The sequence below is a fragment of the Vicugna pacos genome, chromosome 3 (assembly GCF_048564905.1).
Source record: "Vicugna pacos chromosome 3, VicPac4, whole genome shotgun sequence".
Lineage (NCBI taxonomy): Eukaryota > Metazoa > Chordata > Mammalia > Artiodactyla > Camelidae > Vicugna > Vicugna pacos.
Window position 1 is genome coordinate 46355205 of NC_132989.1, and position 16442 is coordinate 46371646.

General features: G+C 37.0%; 1 protein-coding gene across 1 annotated transcript in view; it reads right to left on the reverse strand.

Annotated features, from left to right (window-relative positions):
* FER (FER tyrosine kinase) overlaps nt 1-7166 on the reverse strand; it is a 399630-nt gene extending 392464 nt beyond the window's left edge. The window contains exon 1 of the mRNA XM_072958302.1: nt 7030-7166. The gene's annotated coding sequence lies outside the window, so the exon portion shown is untranslated. The remainder of the gene's footprint in view (nt 1-7029) is intronic.
* Between the last annotated feature and the right edge of the window lie 9276 nt (nt 7167-16442).

The following is a 16442-nucleotide window of genomic DNA, read 5'->3' on the forward strand; positions in this document are numbered from 1 at the left end:
AAAGTTTTAAAACAAGAAGACAGCATAGTTTACTGATTAAGACTATGGGAATTGGAAACAAATTGACTGCATTTAAAAAGACTTGCTTCTTAATAGTTAAGTACCTTGAAAACCTCTTTGTTTCCCTGTTTTCTCATTTGGGGAATAATAGAATTGACTTAAAGATTATTTGAAGATCAAATGGATAATATTTCATCCATTCTAAGGAGAATATTTTCCCACATTTATTTTAACATGTGTAATGTCAGGCTGTGACTTATAATTGAAGGTGTCTTAAAATCATAGAGCGGCTGTTGCTTACACTTGTAAACTTGGCCGTCACTGTTCATGTGGTTGTCACATCAATTGAATTATGCACATTGTGGTACCACATAATTTGAATTTAATTGTCATTTTAAATGCCTCAACATTACACTGTGATTTAGCATGGAAATAAAAGTTATTGTGTATGTACAAAGTATAAGAAAGAGCAGGAGGGCTTATATTTGATACTAGCAAACAAATATCTGTCCCTGAAGGAAAAATTGCAATTCCACACATTTATGCAAAGCAGCCTTGGAGAGGAAGCTGTGTTACATTTTGTCACTGTGAGATGAACCTATCATATACCAGCCCAATGCCACTGAAGGCAAGAGAAATGGTGAAATAGCTTGAAATAGATGAAAGAAACCTCAAAGTAATGAGAGGTTGGTCTGATCAATTCATACCTTCTGTAGAGCCATCATCAGAGTGGTAGCATCAGTGAGTCAGGAATGTTCTGTTGCCTTTAGATAGAAGTTACTTAATTTCCAGAGATAAACGATTCATTTGAGGAAAAAACCCCATGTGTTGTTTGTGTAAGAATTTCGCAGACAATTTTTTTAAAATTCTTTTTTAATGATACATAAGATAATGGTGCATCTTGCAATCAATAACATCTTAGTTTCAATGAACTATGATTCTAGGAAATTTCTAATCATTGTGCCTGATAAATGAGAAGCACTTCCTAAGTGTTAGTTATATATAAGCTAAACAAAAACAAAACAAAAAGCAAAAAACAAAAAAAAATCCAAACCAACCTATAAAGTAGTATGTGTATAGATCTTGCTGTTAAAAAATTCAAATAAACATGGATTTAGAGAAAATATAAACAAAAGCAAATAATACATTAGGTTGGTGGGTTAATGGATGTTTTTTTCTTTTCATTTGAAAATTGTTACAAAAACTTATCATTTTCTTATTATTAAAAATGCTTTCAATCGAAAAAGTATATTTCATTAATACAAAAATAAGACAAAGATTCCAAGGGTTTTTTAAATGAAATGTAAATCTCTTTCCTACCACAGACTCCATTTTGGTTTTCCCAGAAGAAATTATTGATTTCATTTTTTTATATAAACTTCTTGAATGTTTCTACATATAAACAAGCACATATATGTATGCATATGTTGTAAAAAATTAGTAAACAGAAACCCTAATTAAATAGCGTTGGGCGACCAGAAGGGGGAGCTCTCGTGCCCTGTGATGATAACAGAGCCCAATGAGACTTACTGGCAAGTACTCAATGAACAGCTATGGACTCTGATTACTATAGGTCTCCCAACTTCCTTTTCCCCTCTATGAAAGGCTTCTCCCCTTGCCATGTGGTGACTTGCACGCAGCCTGACATGCTTTCAGACTCTGGACTCCAGTTCTCTGCTGATCCTGAGTGAACCCATTCTTGCTGGAGACATATCTGATAGTCTGTTTGTTCCAGGTCAACAATATAATTAACACACACTTAATTTTTACACAAATGAAAACAACACATACTATTTTCTACTTCTATTTGTGTACTCTAATGCAATAACTTGAATATTGTTCTGTTAGGTATTTAGGTAAGTGGGGGCACTGAGCAGATAGGCGGAGAAGAAGGATGGTCCGGAAGATGGTGTTATGCCCGCCTCCAGCATAAAGGGACTTTACTTCTCCTAAATGAGTTCCAGCGAAAAAAAAACAAAAGAACAAGCAAAACAAAACTGGTTAAAACCTGACAGGACTGTGAGGTAGCAGGAAGGACTTAACTGGACATGCCCTAATGTTCATTGTATTATAATTAACATTGCAGTTTAGCCTCCCCACACACCATGTTTTTCTGTGTACACCATGGGTAAAGACAAGTGCAAAAGGGGCCAAACATGACTAAGCACTCCAGGGACAAGAGCTGTCAGTCAATCAAGAGACCACCTCTAAGCGCGGGTGTGAGAGAAAGGGGAGAGGAAAACCTCCGCTTTTCCCCCCTTGGATCAGCCTGCCTCCCGTTCTTGGAGGTGTACTTTTCCTTTAATTTTAAAGAAATCTTTTAAAATCTTTCGCTACACAACGCACCGTCTCTCGTTTGCAAACTTGTCTTTCGGGTATGACAAGAACCGTGGTCTTTACCTTTTGGGGTAACAGTTCTACAGCCCATATAGATTTTGATTCTTCTTGACATCCATATGGCATTTTTATCTGTCAGAATTCAGTGCAGGAAACAGAAATCACCCTAAGCACTTCAGACAGAAAGGAATATAAAGCAGGAAATTAACTACTTACAAAACTGTAGGCTGGGTTCAAGGAGAAGGCAGTGATGGGCTACTAGCTACTGATTTCAACGGCACATCACTCTAGTCCAGAGGTCGGCAAACTGCTGATATTTCTACTGCTGCAGCCCCTCAGCTGCCTCAGTTCCCTCTGCAGTTGGTGACTAGACACTGACTGCTGCATCTGGGCCACTGCCTCTAGGTAACAACATGGCTGATAACTCGGCATTAGAATGCTGAGTCTGGCTGCAAACACTAATGCTCATGAAGAGGGAGGCTCCCATCTTCCTTCCAGCTTCCAAATCTCACACAAACAATTCTCATTGGTGGAAGCAAATTCTTATTCAGAACCCTAGCTGCAAGAGAGTTTGAGAAAAACAGTTTCTTCCTTTGGGAATGAACACAGAAAGGGGTCGAAATGGAGGCTGAATGCTAATTGACCATAAACCTCACAGTGTTCCACAGTATCCATTCACCATAAATTACTTAACCAGTCCCCAACTGTGTGTGTTGGGGGGGGTGATACACGGGACACAGCATTCTGCTAGTACAAACAACGAACTAATAAATGTCAGTCTAAACGTGTCTTTGAGCATCTTTGAGAATACAATAAAGGAGTAAAACTGGAGGTGTTATCTTCTGTTTCTCAATGAAAAAATCAATCAGTCAACCTAAGAAAGAAATGGAAACTTTTATTCCAGCCAAACTGAGGATTATAACCCAGAAACAGCCTCTCAGAAAGCTCTGAAAACTGCTCCACTAGTTAAAGATCAAAGCACAGTTATATATATAAGTTTTTGAGACAGAGAGCTGTACATTAAATGACATATAACTGACAGTTTACAAAATCCAGATCTAAGCATACAAAGCAAGTAATGGATGATGGGTCATTGTGAACCCTTCCAAGATTAAGCAGAAAGATTTTCTCCCAAGGAGTTGTCTTGTTGATGCTAGGAGAATGTTGCTTTTAATGGCTGAACAGCTATTTCTGTTCAATAGTCAATGCATAGTGCAGATACACAATACACAGTAGAGGGGAGAAAGGTGGCCAAAGGGCAGAGAAAACTTTTTATGTTTAAATTTTCCTTAACTTGCCTTAGAATACGAATTGTTTAAAGTAAGATGGTAAAAACAAATCTCACGCTGCCTGGATTACAAATGGCATTAGTAACTCAATTATGTCATCAAAGATAGATTAAAATTTTTTACATATGTTAATCATGTGACATTTTAATCATATAGAAGAACACCTCACATCGCCATTTGTTCTACTGTCTCTGTAATATATAGAAATGTTTTAGAATCACTTTCATTCCTTTGTGTTAAAAGTTACAGTAAAGCTGGGTTTATAGGTTCCTACCTCTCAGCAAAATCTCCAGCTCTCTGTGGTGTCATTGTGTTTACCATTCCTGCCCTAAGGACAGCACAGGACGGGGTGTGGCCAACAATTTGGAGCAAAATTAACTGGGCCACTAGGGAGGGAACCTATGTGTTCACTAGCGCAGCATCCTTACCATCTACACCATGTACAGGCAGAAGTAATAACAATGATCAGCATTCGTGGAGTGCTTGACAGAGGCCATTGTTCCTTCTTTTAATTCTTAGGATGATCCTAAGAGGAGTAGGTACGACTATTATTCCCAAGTGCAAAAGAGGAAACTAATCTTCAGCGAGGTGAAGAACTTGCCCAAGGTCACAGGCTGCCCTTCCCACTCTCCCAGAGTGAGAATTTGTTCTCTCTCTCATGACTAAGCAGGAGTTCATGGCACATGAATCCGGCAGAAGCAAAGGAACAAATATTTGGTGTAGCCTAACAAGATGGAATCCCAACCTCAGGAAAACCCACAACATGTTCTACAGCCATAGACTCCACTCATGCTAGTGGTTCTCATTATGATGATGGGCAAGAAAGTGACTGCAGATTAAAATACATCTACTACTAGAAAAGCAATGCAGAGTGTATGTGAATGTGTGTGTGTATATATATATCTATATGTATATATATATACACACACACACATACACACACACATATATATATTCATTTAGTCTGCCAGCCAGCGATTCATTCTTTAATTACCTACTATTCACAGAATACTGGAGGTCTGTGGGGACTAAGAAAATAATACAAGCTAACCCTCCCTTATGTTTTCAAGGAATCACTTTGGTGAGAATAGATAAATACACATCAAGCATTTGAGAAATAATCAGAGTATAAGATAACACAGCATTTTTGTAACATCCTTATGACATTTAAAAACTTTTACACTTTAATTTAAAAATATATTTTAAATATAATTTGTTCCTATCATACTCACAATCCTATTACAGTTACAGCTGTCACTTTGTTAACCTACTGCTGTGGGTTGTATGAATGGAAAAAGAATCTATAAAGGAGTTCTAACAGTGAATATATTAAGGTTCTTAGCACAAGTATATTAACTTTAGTGATCAATAATTACATGCTCTATTCAATTTTCAACTCCATGAAAATTACATGTACTTTTTGGGGGGTGGTGGAAATGGTTTGTTTGTTTGTTGTTTGTTTATTTGATATACAGTTGATTTACACTATTATGTACTATTGTGTTAGCTTCCGGTATACAGCAAAGTGATTCAGTTATACATACACATATATTTTCATATTATTTTCCATTATAGGTTATTACAAGATATTGAATGTAGTTCCCTGTATTATACAGTAAACCTTTGTAGCTTATCTATTTTATGTATAGTAGTTGGTATCTGTTAATCCCATACTGCTAATTTCTCCTTCCCTTCCCCTTTACCTTTGGTACCATAAGTTGGTTTTCTATGTCTTTGAGTCTGTTTCTGTTTTGTACGTGGATTCATCTGTATTAAGTTTTAGATTCCACGTGTAAGTAATATCTTATAATATTTGTCTTTTCTCTGTCTAACTTACTTCACTTAGTATATGTTCTCTGGGTCCATCCATGTTGCTGCAGATGGCAATATTGCATTTTTTTTTATGGCTGAGTAACATTCTATGGCATTTTTACCAAATCTTCTTAAACTAGTCAGCTGTTGATGGGCACTGGGTTGTTCCCATGTCTTGGCTATTGTAAACAGTGCTGCGTGTATCTTTTCGAGTTAGAGTTTTCGTCTTTTCTGGATGTAAAATTGCTGGATCATATGGTAGGTCTATTTTTAGGAGGGTTTTTTTTGGTGGGGGGAGTAATTAGTTTTGTTTGTTTGTTTCTTTGTTTTAATGGCGGTACTGGGGTTTGAATCCAGGACCTTATGCATGCTAAGCATGCACTCTATCACTGAGCTATACCCTTCCTTATTTTTAGTTTTTTCAGGGACCACCATACTGCTTTCCATAGTGCTGCACCAATTTTCATTCACACCAACAGTGGATGAGGATATCCTTTTCTCCACACCCTCTCTAGCATTTATTATTTGTAGAGATTATTTTTGATGATCACCATTCTGACTGGTGTGTGATACCTCTTGTGGTTTAGATTTGCATTTCTCTAATAATTAGCAGTGTTGAGAATCTTTCCATGTGCCTGTTGGCCATCTGTATATTTTCTTTGGAGAAATGCCTTTTTAAGTCTAATGCCTATTTTTTGATTGGGCTGTTTATTTTTTCAATATTGAATTGTATGAGTTGTTTGTATATTTTGGATATTATCCCCTTATTGGTTACATCATTTGCAAATATTTTCTCCCATTCCATAGGCTGTCTTTTTGTTTTGTTGATGGTTTCCTTTGCTATGAAAAACCTTTTAAGTTTGATTAAGTTCCATTTATTTGATTTCGCTTTTATTTCTTTCCTTGGGAAACTAACCTAAGAAAATATTGCTATGATTTACATCAGAGAATGTTTTGCATATGTTCTCTTTTAGGAATTTTATAGTGTCATGTCTTATATTTAGGTCTTTAAACTACTTTGAGTTTATTTTTGTATATGAACGAGTGTTCTAATTTCATTGATTTATGTGTAGATGTCCAGCTTTCCCAACACCACTTGCTGAAGAGACTGTCTTTTCTCCATTGTATATTCTTGCCTCCTTGTTGAAGATTAATTGACTGCATGTGTATGGACTTATTTCTGGGCTTTCTATTCTGTTCCATTGATATATGTGTCTGTTTTTATGCCAATACCATGCTGTAGCTTTGTAGTATTATCTAAAGCCTAGGAGGGTTATGCCTCCAGTTTTGTTTTCCTCAGGATTGCTTTGGCAATTCTGGGTCTTTTGTGGTTCCAGATAAATTCTAGGATTATTTGTTTTAGTTCTGTGAAAGATGTCCTGGGTATTTTGATAGAGAATGCATTAAATCTGTAGATTGCTTTGGGTAGAATGGCCATTTTAACAATATTAAGTTTCCCAATCCAAGAGCAGAATATTACATGTATTTTTAATCCTAGTTCTAATTTCTAATAAAGACAATGATTTTGTTGAAATGTAGTAAAAAAAAAAAACCCATAGAAATCATTAAAAAAAAAAAAGGCCCTACTTACCATGACTGAACATGAAGAGTGGCAAGTAGTCAGTCCCTCTCCCAGCACTGCATGCACTTGAGAAGGGGAAGGCTGACTGGATGCGCCTTTGTGGGGTGAGAGTCAGGGTTAGATAGCCTGGGATGGTTGTCTCATAGTACCTGGTGCCCAGGAACGCGGCATTCAGCAGGGAGGCATGAGCGTCAATGGCTACAAGCTGCTACTGTGATGTAATCTTGACTGTAGCTTGGCCCTGTTGGTTCCTGTCCATTTTTGAGCCTAGATTCCAGCTGCCTACCAGCTCAGTGGGCTACTCAGTAACATTATGGTCAGTTCATTTTGTTTGTTTTTAGCCTAAATTATCTACAATCAGCAGCTGTTGTTTGCCACCAAGAACCCTGAGGAACAGGAGGCTGCAGAACTTTGGAGCAAGGACTTGAGAGTGGTGTGTATCTACAGTGGTGGTGGGTGCTGCTGCTGAAAGAACAGGCTGGGGTCTCTGCCAACAGTGGCAAGAGTAGGGGCTCCACACTGCCTCTGCCAGGTCTTTGAGTACCGCCTGCTTTTTAGGGAAGTGTCAGGCTGAGGTAAAGAACACTGAGGTCTGTGTTCTAACTCAAGCACTGCCATTTACTAGCTACGTGACTTGTTTATTTAAAAATAACTTTTAAAAAGAGCTTTAAGTTTTATTTATTATTGTATTATTTAATTATTATATTTTGGTAGGGGGAAGTAACTAGATGTATTTATTTTTAGAGGAGGTATTGGAGATTGAACCCAGGACGTCACGCATGCTAAGCAAGCACTCTACCACTTGAGCTGTACCCTCCTCCCATGTGACCTTTTTAAGCCTAAGTTTCTCCTTCACACTTTACAGTGAGGAGGACACGGCATCTGTAAGAGCTCTTCCTGCATTAAGATTCTATGAGTGTCTTTGGTCCTTCTAGACATCCACAGTTGTAATTTTTAAAATTTATTTATTTTTTGTTTAATAAATAACCTATAGGTTATGTGTTTCTAGTAACAAAACAAGAAGCAACCACAACTAATACTTACTGAGCATTTACTCATATGTAAATATTACATGTAGAATTAGGCATTGTATTACACTATATTATTAGGCATTGTATTACATGTACAGGCAGACCTGGTTTTACCGGCTTCACTTCACTGCACTTTGCAGATATTACATTTGTTACAAATTAAAGGCTTCTGGCAACACTGCTTTGAGCAAGACTGTCAATACCATTTCTCCCACAGCATTTGCTCACTTTGTGTCTCTGTGTCACATTTTGGTAATTTTTGCAATATTTTAAACTTTTCTATCATTACTGTATTTTTTATGGTGACTTATGATCAGTGGTCTTTGATGTTACTGTTGTAATTGTTTGGGAGCACCAGCAACCAAACCCATATGAACAGTGAACTTAACTTTAAATGTTGTATGTGTCCTGATAGCTCCATGGATGGGCTGTTTCCCCATCTCTCTGCCTTTCCTTGGGCCCCCCTATTCCCTAAGATGCAACTAACTGAAATTAGGCCACTTAATAACCCAACAATGGCATCTAAGTCTTCAAGAGAAAGAGTCCTATGCCTTTCACTTTAAATCAAAAGCTAGAAATGATTAAGCTTTATGAGGAAGGCATGTCAAAAGCCAATATAGCTCAAAAGCTAGACTTCTTACACCAGTTAGCCAAGTTGTAAATGCAAAGGAAAAGTTCTTGAAGGAAATGAAAAGGACCAATTTAGAATCTACACCAAGTCATCCAGAAGATCTAGCTAAGAAAATGAATGAAGGCGGCTACACTAAATAGTAGATTTTCAATGTAGATAAAACAGCTTTCTATTGGAAGAAGATGTCATCTATGACTTATAGCTAGAGAGGAGAATTTATTGCCTGGCTTCAAAGTTTCAAAGCACAGGCTGACTCACTTGTTAGGGGCTAGTGCAGCTGGTGACTTGCATTTGAAGCCGATGCTCATTTAATATTCCAAAAATTCTAGAGTCCTTAAGAATTATGCTAAATCTACCCTGCCTGTGCTCTATAAATGGCAGAACAAAGGCTGGATGACAGCACATTTGTTGACAACACAGTTTACTGAATATTTTAAGCCCACTTTTGAGATTTACTGCTCAGAAAAAAAAGATTCTTTTCCAAATAGTACTGCTTATTGACAGTGGTCACCTTGTCACCCAAGAGCTCTGATAAAGATGTACAGTAAGATTAATGCTATTTTCATGCCTGCTAACTCAACAGCTATTCTGCAGCCCATGGATCAAAGAGTAATTCTGAACTTCAAGTCTTATTCTTTAAGAAATACATTTTGTAAGGCTATAGCTGCCACAGACAATGATTCTTCTTATGAATCTGGACAAATTAAACTGAAAACCTTCTGTAAAGGATTCACTATTCTAGATGCCATGAAGAATATTTGTAATTCATGAGAAGAGGTCAAAATATCAACATTAACAGGAATTTGAAAGGACCTGATTCCAACTCTCATCGATGACCTTGAGGGGTTTAAGACTTGAGTGGAAGAAGTAACTATAAATGTGATATTAATAGCATGAGAAACAGAATTAAAAGTGGAGCCTGAAGATATGACTGAATTGCTACAATCTTATGATAAAACTTTAGTGAATGAAAGGTTGCTTCTTATAGATAAGCTAAGGAAATAGTTTCCTGAGCTGGAATCTACTCCTGGTGAAGATGCTGTGAAGTCTGTTGAAATGATGACAAATGATTATTTTACATAATCTTAGTTGATAAAGCAGCAGCAGAGTTTGAGAGGATGGATTCCGATTTTGATAGAAGTTCTACTGTGAGTAAGATGCTATCAAACAGTATGGCATGCTACAGAGAAATCGCTTGTGAAAGGAAGAGTGCACAGAGGTGGCAAATTTCACTGGTGTCTTATCTTAAGAAATTGTCACAGCCACCTGAAACTTCAGCATTCACTGCCCTGGTTAGTACTGACATTAGCCATTGACATAGAGGCAGGACCCTCCATCAGCAAAAAGATTACAACTCACCGAAGGCTCAGTTGATGGTTAGCATTTTGTAGCAATAAAGTATTTTTAAAGTGAGGTAGTTATATACAGATGTATTTTAGCCATAACGCTACTGCACACTTACTAGACTACAGTACAGTAATACTGTATAGTAAACATAACTTTTATATGCTTGGAAATCCCCAAATTTTTGTGACCTGCTTGATCACGATATCTACTTTTTTGAGTTGTTCTGGAATCAAACCTGCAATATCTCAGGGGTATGCTGGTATTTGCACTATATGTTATTACACTACACTCGGTGTATTATTTAATTTCACAGATGCAAGACACAACACCTTAAAGCAGGTGCTGTTATTATCCCCACTCTATAGATACATAAGACTGAAGCTCAGAGAGGTTAATTAACTTGCCCAAATTACACAACTAACTAGAGGAGAAGTCAGGACTTAAATCTAGACCTGCTTGGTGGAAAAGCTTGTGATACTAACCTCCTAATTAGATGTAAAAAAAAAAAAAGTGCTACCAAGATAAGGAATTGCCAATGCTTTAAATTTATCTGAGTTTGGATTCCCTTCAAAGCAAATTTGAGACAAGGCTTTGGATGTATGTGAGGTCATCTGGGACGTGATCCTGGGAATCATAGTATGAGGCAGTAAGGCAGAGAGAGGAGGAGAGCTGACCAAGGGTGCATTAACAAATACATGACTGTGTGGGCTCAGTCCCCCAGGAGCTCCGAGACCCAGTGGAGAACATGGCTCAAAACTGACCCACAAAGGTGCAAGGAAGCTGGCATATTTCTCTGCCTATTCTCACCCCTCATTGATTAATCCTAGCTCCTAAAGAGATGAATTCCCTGGCAGTTCTGGCCTGTAGCATACCCCAGCTGAGGACGAGATGCACGTGCTTAAGGAGGGGACGTCTCTGGTATGTCCGGGAGTCCCCACTGAGTTACAGGTGACCTTTGGGTTGGGCCCATGGAATATGAGGGGGACATGACAGCATCTGCTACAGGACATGAGTTAATTCAAAACAATTAACCAGAAATTTTACTAATTGTATTAGAACAGTTCACTTCATAAATAAGTGAATTTCAGCATCAGTGAAATTGTATCTTAAAATAAATTAGCTTTTAATTCCTAATTTAAGGAAGGTTTATAATATAAAAAAAGAAACTAGAATGATACTCATTTTAAGACCATGCTAGAATTGATTATAGATTGATTTACATATTTAAAAACATTTGTAGCATTAACTGGGCCAACCCAGCATTGCTTTGGAGTATCATTAACATTGTCAGAAAAATAAGTGCTGTTTTTGCATGGAATAAGTATGCACACGTGCGCAGATCGCTAGTGCAAATCTGAAAGCCTCCAGCTATTCTGGACGAGACGGTCCTGTCTCTTTGAAGTGCCATCCTAATGATTTTTCAAAATGAAATGTGTGTATACTCTTGTGACCTAATTTTTGTTTGTTTTTGTTGCATCAGACCATCCTAAACATACCTACAAAATTGATGAAAATCTGTTCCGCTACTTTTTTTCATTCTGTAGCAAATAAAGCAAGCAAAGTTTCTATTTGATTTAAGAGATCCCTTTCCTTTACATAGGTAACAAACTGGATTTCAGAACTGAAATAAACTAAGGTAGTAAACAGTCAAATCACAGTTTCCCCAAAGGACAGAGCTTAGGGCTGTTTTAAAATAGTTGATTTCTTTATCATATTGATTATAGTTTTTAATTAATTCTAAATCATGGGTTCTAATAAATGTTTTCCCTGTGCTTCTTGTACTAGAGAAAGGGGAGGCCCAAGCTCTTTCCTTTTAAATTTTTTAATGCTGTGTGATGACTTCTTAATTAGTGAGTTTGCAGGAAGGTTGAAGACTGACAGTTTAAAAATAAAGCATTTGTTATGGAGGAATGAGAGATTTACTACAGAATTTCTAAGCTACCTCCTAAATGTGGAGAGAGTCAGTAAAGAAGGTCTTGAAGAAAAATAGAAGGTGGAGAGAGATGCCAGTTCAGTATAATAGAGTTAACTTGAGGGTGTACTCCTGGTAGTATTCAATTATCATCAAATCCTAGGCTAAAATATTCTTTAGCTTTTTAGCCTTGAGTTTATTTCCCATAAATACCTCAGCCACTGAGTTTATTTAGTAGAGACTGCAGTTATTACCTTATAGAAAGAAAGCCCTCAGACCCTATCTCCTTAAGAAGAGACGAGAGAGATTGATGTTAATCCGGGGTTGGGGTGGGGGTGCGGAGGTGTCTAAGAGGACTAAAAGTCCCCAGAGTTTGAAAAGTTGAAAACTACTCATTGATGGGAAATACGTATTTGTTCTAAAGATTTTTTTTTTTTGCCTTCTAATAAAAACAGGCAAATGATCCAAATGCGGTTTGGGATGCAGTTTTTACTTATTATGTGATTGTCATCATGGTTATTTTCTTTAAATATATAAAAATGCCTCAAAAGATAGACTGAATTACAACTTAAAAATGAAAGACAGAAGACTATATCCTTTTCCATCATAATCAAAGTCATGTACAAATTTAACATTCAGTATTTGAACCCATCAAGGTGGCCAACTTTGGGGATTTGGAGAATTTTTTTTTTAACTACAAGCTCATTAGTTAAAACTTAATCTAAAATTGCCAGACTTTGTACTCTGTGAATATGAAGTTATTCCTGAGAAATTCTCTGCCTATTTACTTTGTCTGCACTGATTTCTTAGGTCTCAGTCGTAATTTATTTTGAAAATATGTCTATGTTAGCACACTGGGAATGCAGAACATAATCTACCTGAACTGGAATCACCAGTCTCACCATTAGAATTACTACAGGATTATTTTGGAATTAATATCTACTCACAGGTATAAATATTTGAGGTGGAAAAAAACTTTCTAGAAATAATAAAATATAACCATTTCCAAAACATGATATAAAAATTTAAAAGCCTATTTAAGGCGTGGTAAAAACAGCCAGTCTCAGAGTCTATCTCATTTATTTTCAAAGCTGAAAAACAAAACCTGACTACCACAGAATGAGCAGGAATGCAGGACTTTATTTCTTATTATGCTATGTCTATATTAATGGAAAAATAACCTCAGCATATAGACTCCTGGATATTACATTTTCATAAACACAAGCACAAATACGGTCACACAGTGTCAATTATGAGTGCTTAGTTATAGATAACAAAGTTATTGTGTTTCTGTCTTCTATCATCTTTCTTTATTTTTAGTTTCAAGCACAAACATTTCTCCTGCTGTGCTTTTAATCCATACATTCTCTTTGAACTAACCTTCCTCTGTCTTTGGCAGCCTCTCTCTCTTTCAAAGATTTCAGAATGTTTATTAAATTCTGCACATTCCACTTTCATTCAGACAGTGGTTGCTAGGAGAGCTGCCAGCTACCCTGTAACCCAGCTGGAATTACACAATGCCACTTTCTGGAGGTGTTTATAGTTTGAAGATACTAAGTTTATAAATTAAATAAGACAAAGAATTTATAAATGTTTCTGAATGTTCAGTTAGCCTTTTGAAGGTCAAGACAACAGTTCTGTGAACCGCAGCTTCTTCATCTGTAAAGTGAGGGGGTTAGAATCTCTAAGGTTTCTTTCACACACAATCTCTAAGGTTTCTTTCACACACAGTCTCTAAGGTTTCTTTCAACTGCAACATTGTAGATCTTAGGCTGTGGGATCAGAATGCCTGGGTTTGAATCCTGATTCTTTCTTTACCACCTTAGGAGAACTACTTGATCTATCAGTTAATGAGGATAATAATAACACCTGCCTAATAGGTATTGCTATAAAAATTAAATAGGTTAATTCATGTAAAGCACATTGGACAGTGCTTGGCACATAAATATACTTTAATAATTAATCAAGTTATTTTATAAGTAGATATTCATTTAAACTTTTGTGTATTTGTTCAACAAATATTTATTCAACATCTACTCTGTATAGGTATCAGAGATTAAAAAAAAGTCAACTAAGACTACTTCTGGCCTTAAGGATCCTAGGGTCTCATGGAGAAGAAAATCAAGTAAACATAATTACAATTCAGTGCAGTAAGAACCTTAATAGCAGAAAGAAGCTTAGGCATGGGTGGGGGGTGGTCCTAAGAGGTTGGATGAGGGAAGGCTTTTGGGATCTATGAGATCATGTCTAAGTTGAATCCGCAAATTTGAAGTAGAATTAACCAGAGTTAGCAAGGGCACTGGGCAGTAGTAGGGGCAGGAACTGGGGGATGGAAGGAGTGAGAAGGTTCACACAGAGGGAATATCTTCGGCAAAGACTCAGCATAGAGTATATAGAATGGTATTTGCTTCCACATGTCTGGAAAGCAGGATGCATGTGGCAAGTGGCAGACAAGCTAATGAGTTAGATGGACCAGCATTTAAGAGAAGAGGAAGAGAAATCTTGGAAGGAGGCTGAGAAGGAACAGCCAGATAGGGAGAGGGAAAATTAAGGATAGTATGCTCAACTGCGTACGATGCAGCAGGAAGATTGTTACTTTATTCCACTTTTTCTGTCTTCCTTTGGATTAATTGCATTTTTAATGTTTGTTTTATCTCTACTGTTGACTTATTAGTTATACTTCTTTGTCTTATTGGTTTTTTGGTGGTTATTCTAAGGCAAGATTGACAAGTTTTTCTTTAAAGGTCCAGAGGGTAAATCTTTGAGGCTTTTGGGGCCCTACAGATATGAAAACAAATGGGCTTGGCTGTGTTCCAATAAAACTTTATTTATAAGGCCAATGGTAAGTCAGATTTGGCTCACAGGCTGCAGCTGGCCAACTCCTACACCAGGATTTTCAATATACATCTTTAACTTACCACAGTATGCCTTTAAGTAATGCCTTCAAGTTAACTCTTAAGAACTGTACTACAGTACACTTCCATTTCTCTCCTCTCTTCCTGCTATTGTTGTCATATTGTCATAAATTTTACTTGTACATTTTACAACCCCTGTAATATACTGTTACTATTTTTGATTAACGTCAATTGTCTTTTTTAAGGATTTTTTTAAGTAAGAAAAAATGTTATTTTTTATTTCTGTACATAATTACTATTTCCACTGCTCTTCATTTCTCTACTCAGGTTCAGCTTTCCATCCAATATCATTTTCTTCTGCCTCAGCTGGGACAGGGATGATTAGAACTGTTAGGGGCTAGTCAGACATTTGTCTCTTTCTTCACATGTCCCCTTCATTTGGCTAGTTTGTCTTCCTCACATCATGGCAGTATCAGGGTGGTCACATTTGACGGCTGGCTTCCCTCAGAGCAAGAATTCCAAGAGGGAGTCACTTCAGAGACCCAAGAAGAAACTACTAGATTTTTTAATTACCTAGCTTATAAATTACACTGTTCCATTTCCATTACATCCTATTGTTCAAAAATTAAGTTACAGAGTCAGCCCAGATGAGGGCTATGTAGGGGCTGAGGGTAAGGAGAATGGTATATCCTTAAAAACAAGCTACTGTAGCCCAATGACAATAAGGATTATTGTATTTAGGACTGTCGAGGAAGACAGCTCACTGAAGAGGTAGGACTTAATTAAGACTTTGCAGGATGTGTGTGTTCTCCCTAAGGAAAGAAAAGTGCTCCAGGTGAAATGAGCGTACCTTCTCAAGAGGATCTGGATTTGGATCCCACCTCTTCCACTTACTAATTGTCTATCTTCAGGTTCAAAACCTTACTGGTAAAAACGAAAACAAAAATAAAACCCACAAAAAAACAAAAAAAACTCCCACAAAACCTTACTGGTTATTTTGTGAGTGGGGCTGGGAATAATGATAATATAATCAAAAAGCCTGGATTCTGGCAGGGGCTCATGAAAAACGGAAATATTATTATTACTCATAAAAGGATGGTTTTCCAAGCTGTGTAAAATGAAAGCCAAAACATTTATTGAATGCATAGTGAGTGAACTCTGACACTAAGTCAGTGTGTTCAGAATGGATCTCTTCCTTTATATATAATGTGTGTTTTTTCCCTCTGGATGCTTTTAAGTTTGTTCCTCAGTAAGCAATGTGTTCTTTTTTTTTTTTTTTTTTGGCTGCTTTTAAGATTTTTCTCTTTATCATTCATTTTTTTGGCAATCTCACTATGATATGCTTTGGCTTTCACATTAGTTTCCTATTGCTGTGGTAACAAATCATGATAAACTTAGTGGCTTAAAATAACACAAATTTATTATCTTATATTTCTAGACGTCAGAAGTTCAAAAATGGGTCCTAAAGAGCTAAATCAAGGAGGTAGCAGGGCAGGCTTCCCCTAGGAGCTCTAAGAAGAATCCATTTCTTGCCTTTATCAGTTGCTAGAGACTGCTTTCCATTCCTTGACTCCTGGCCTGTTGTTTCCATCACTTTAACCTCTGCCTCCGTGGTCACATCTCTTTCTCTGGACTCTAACTCTTTT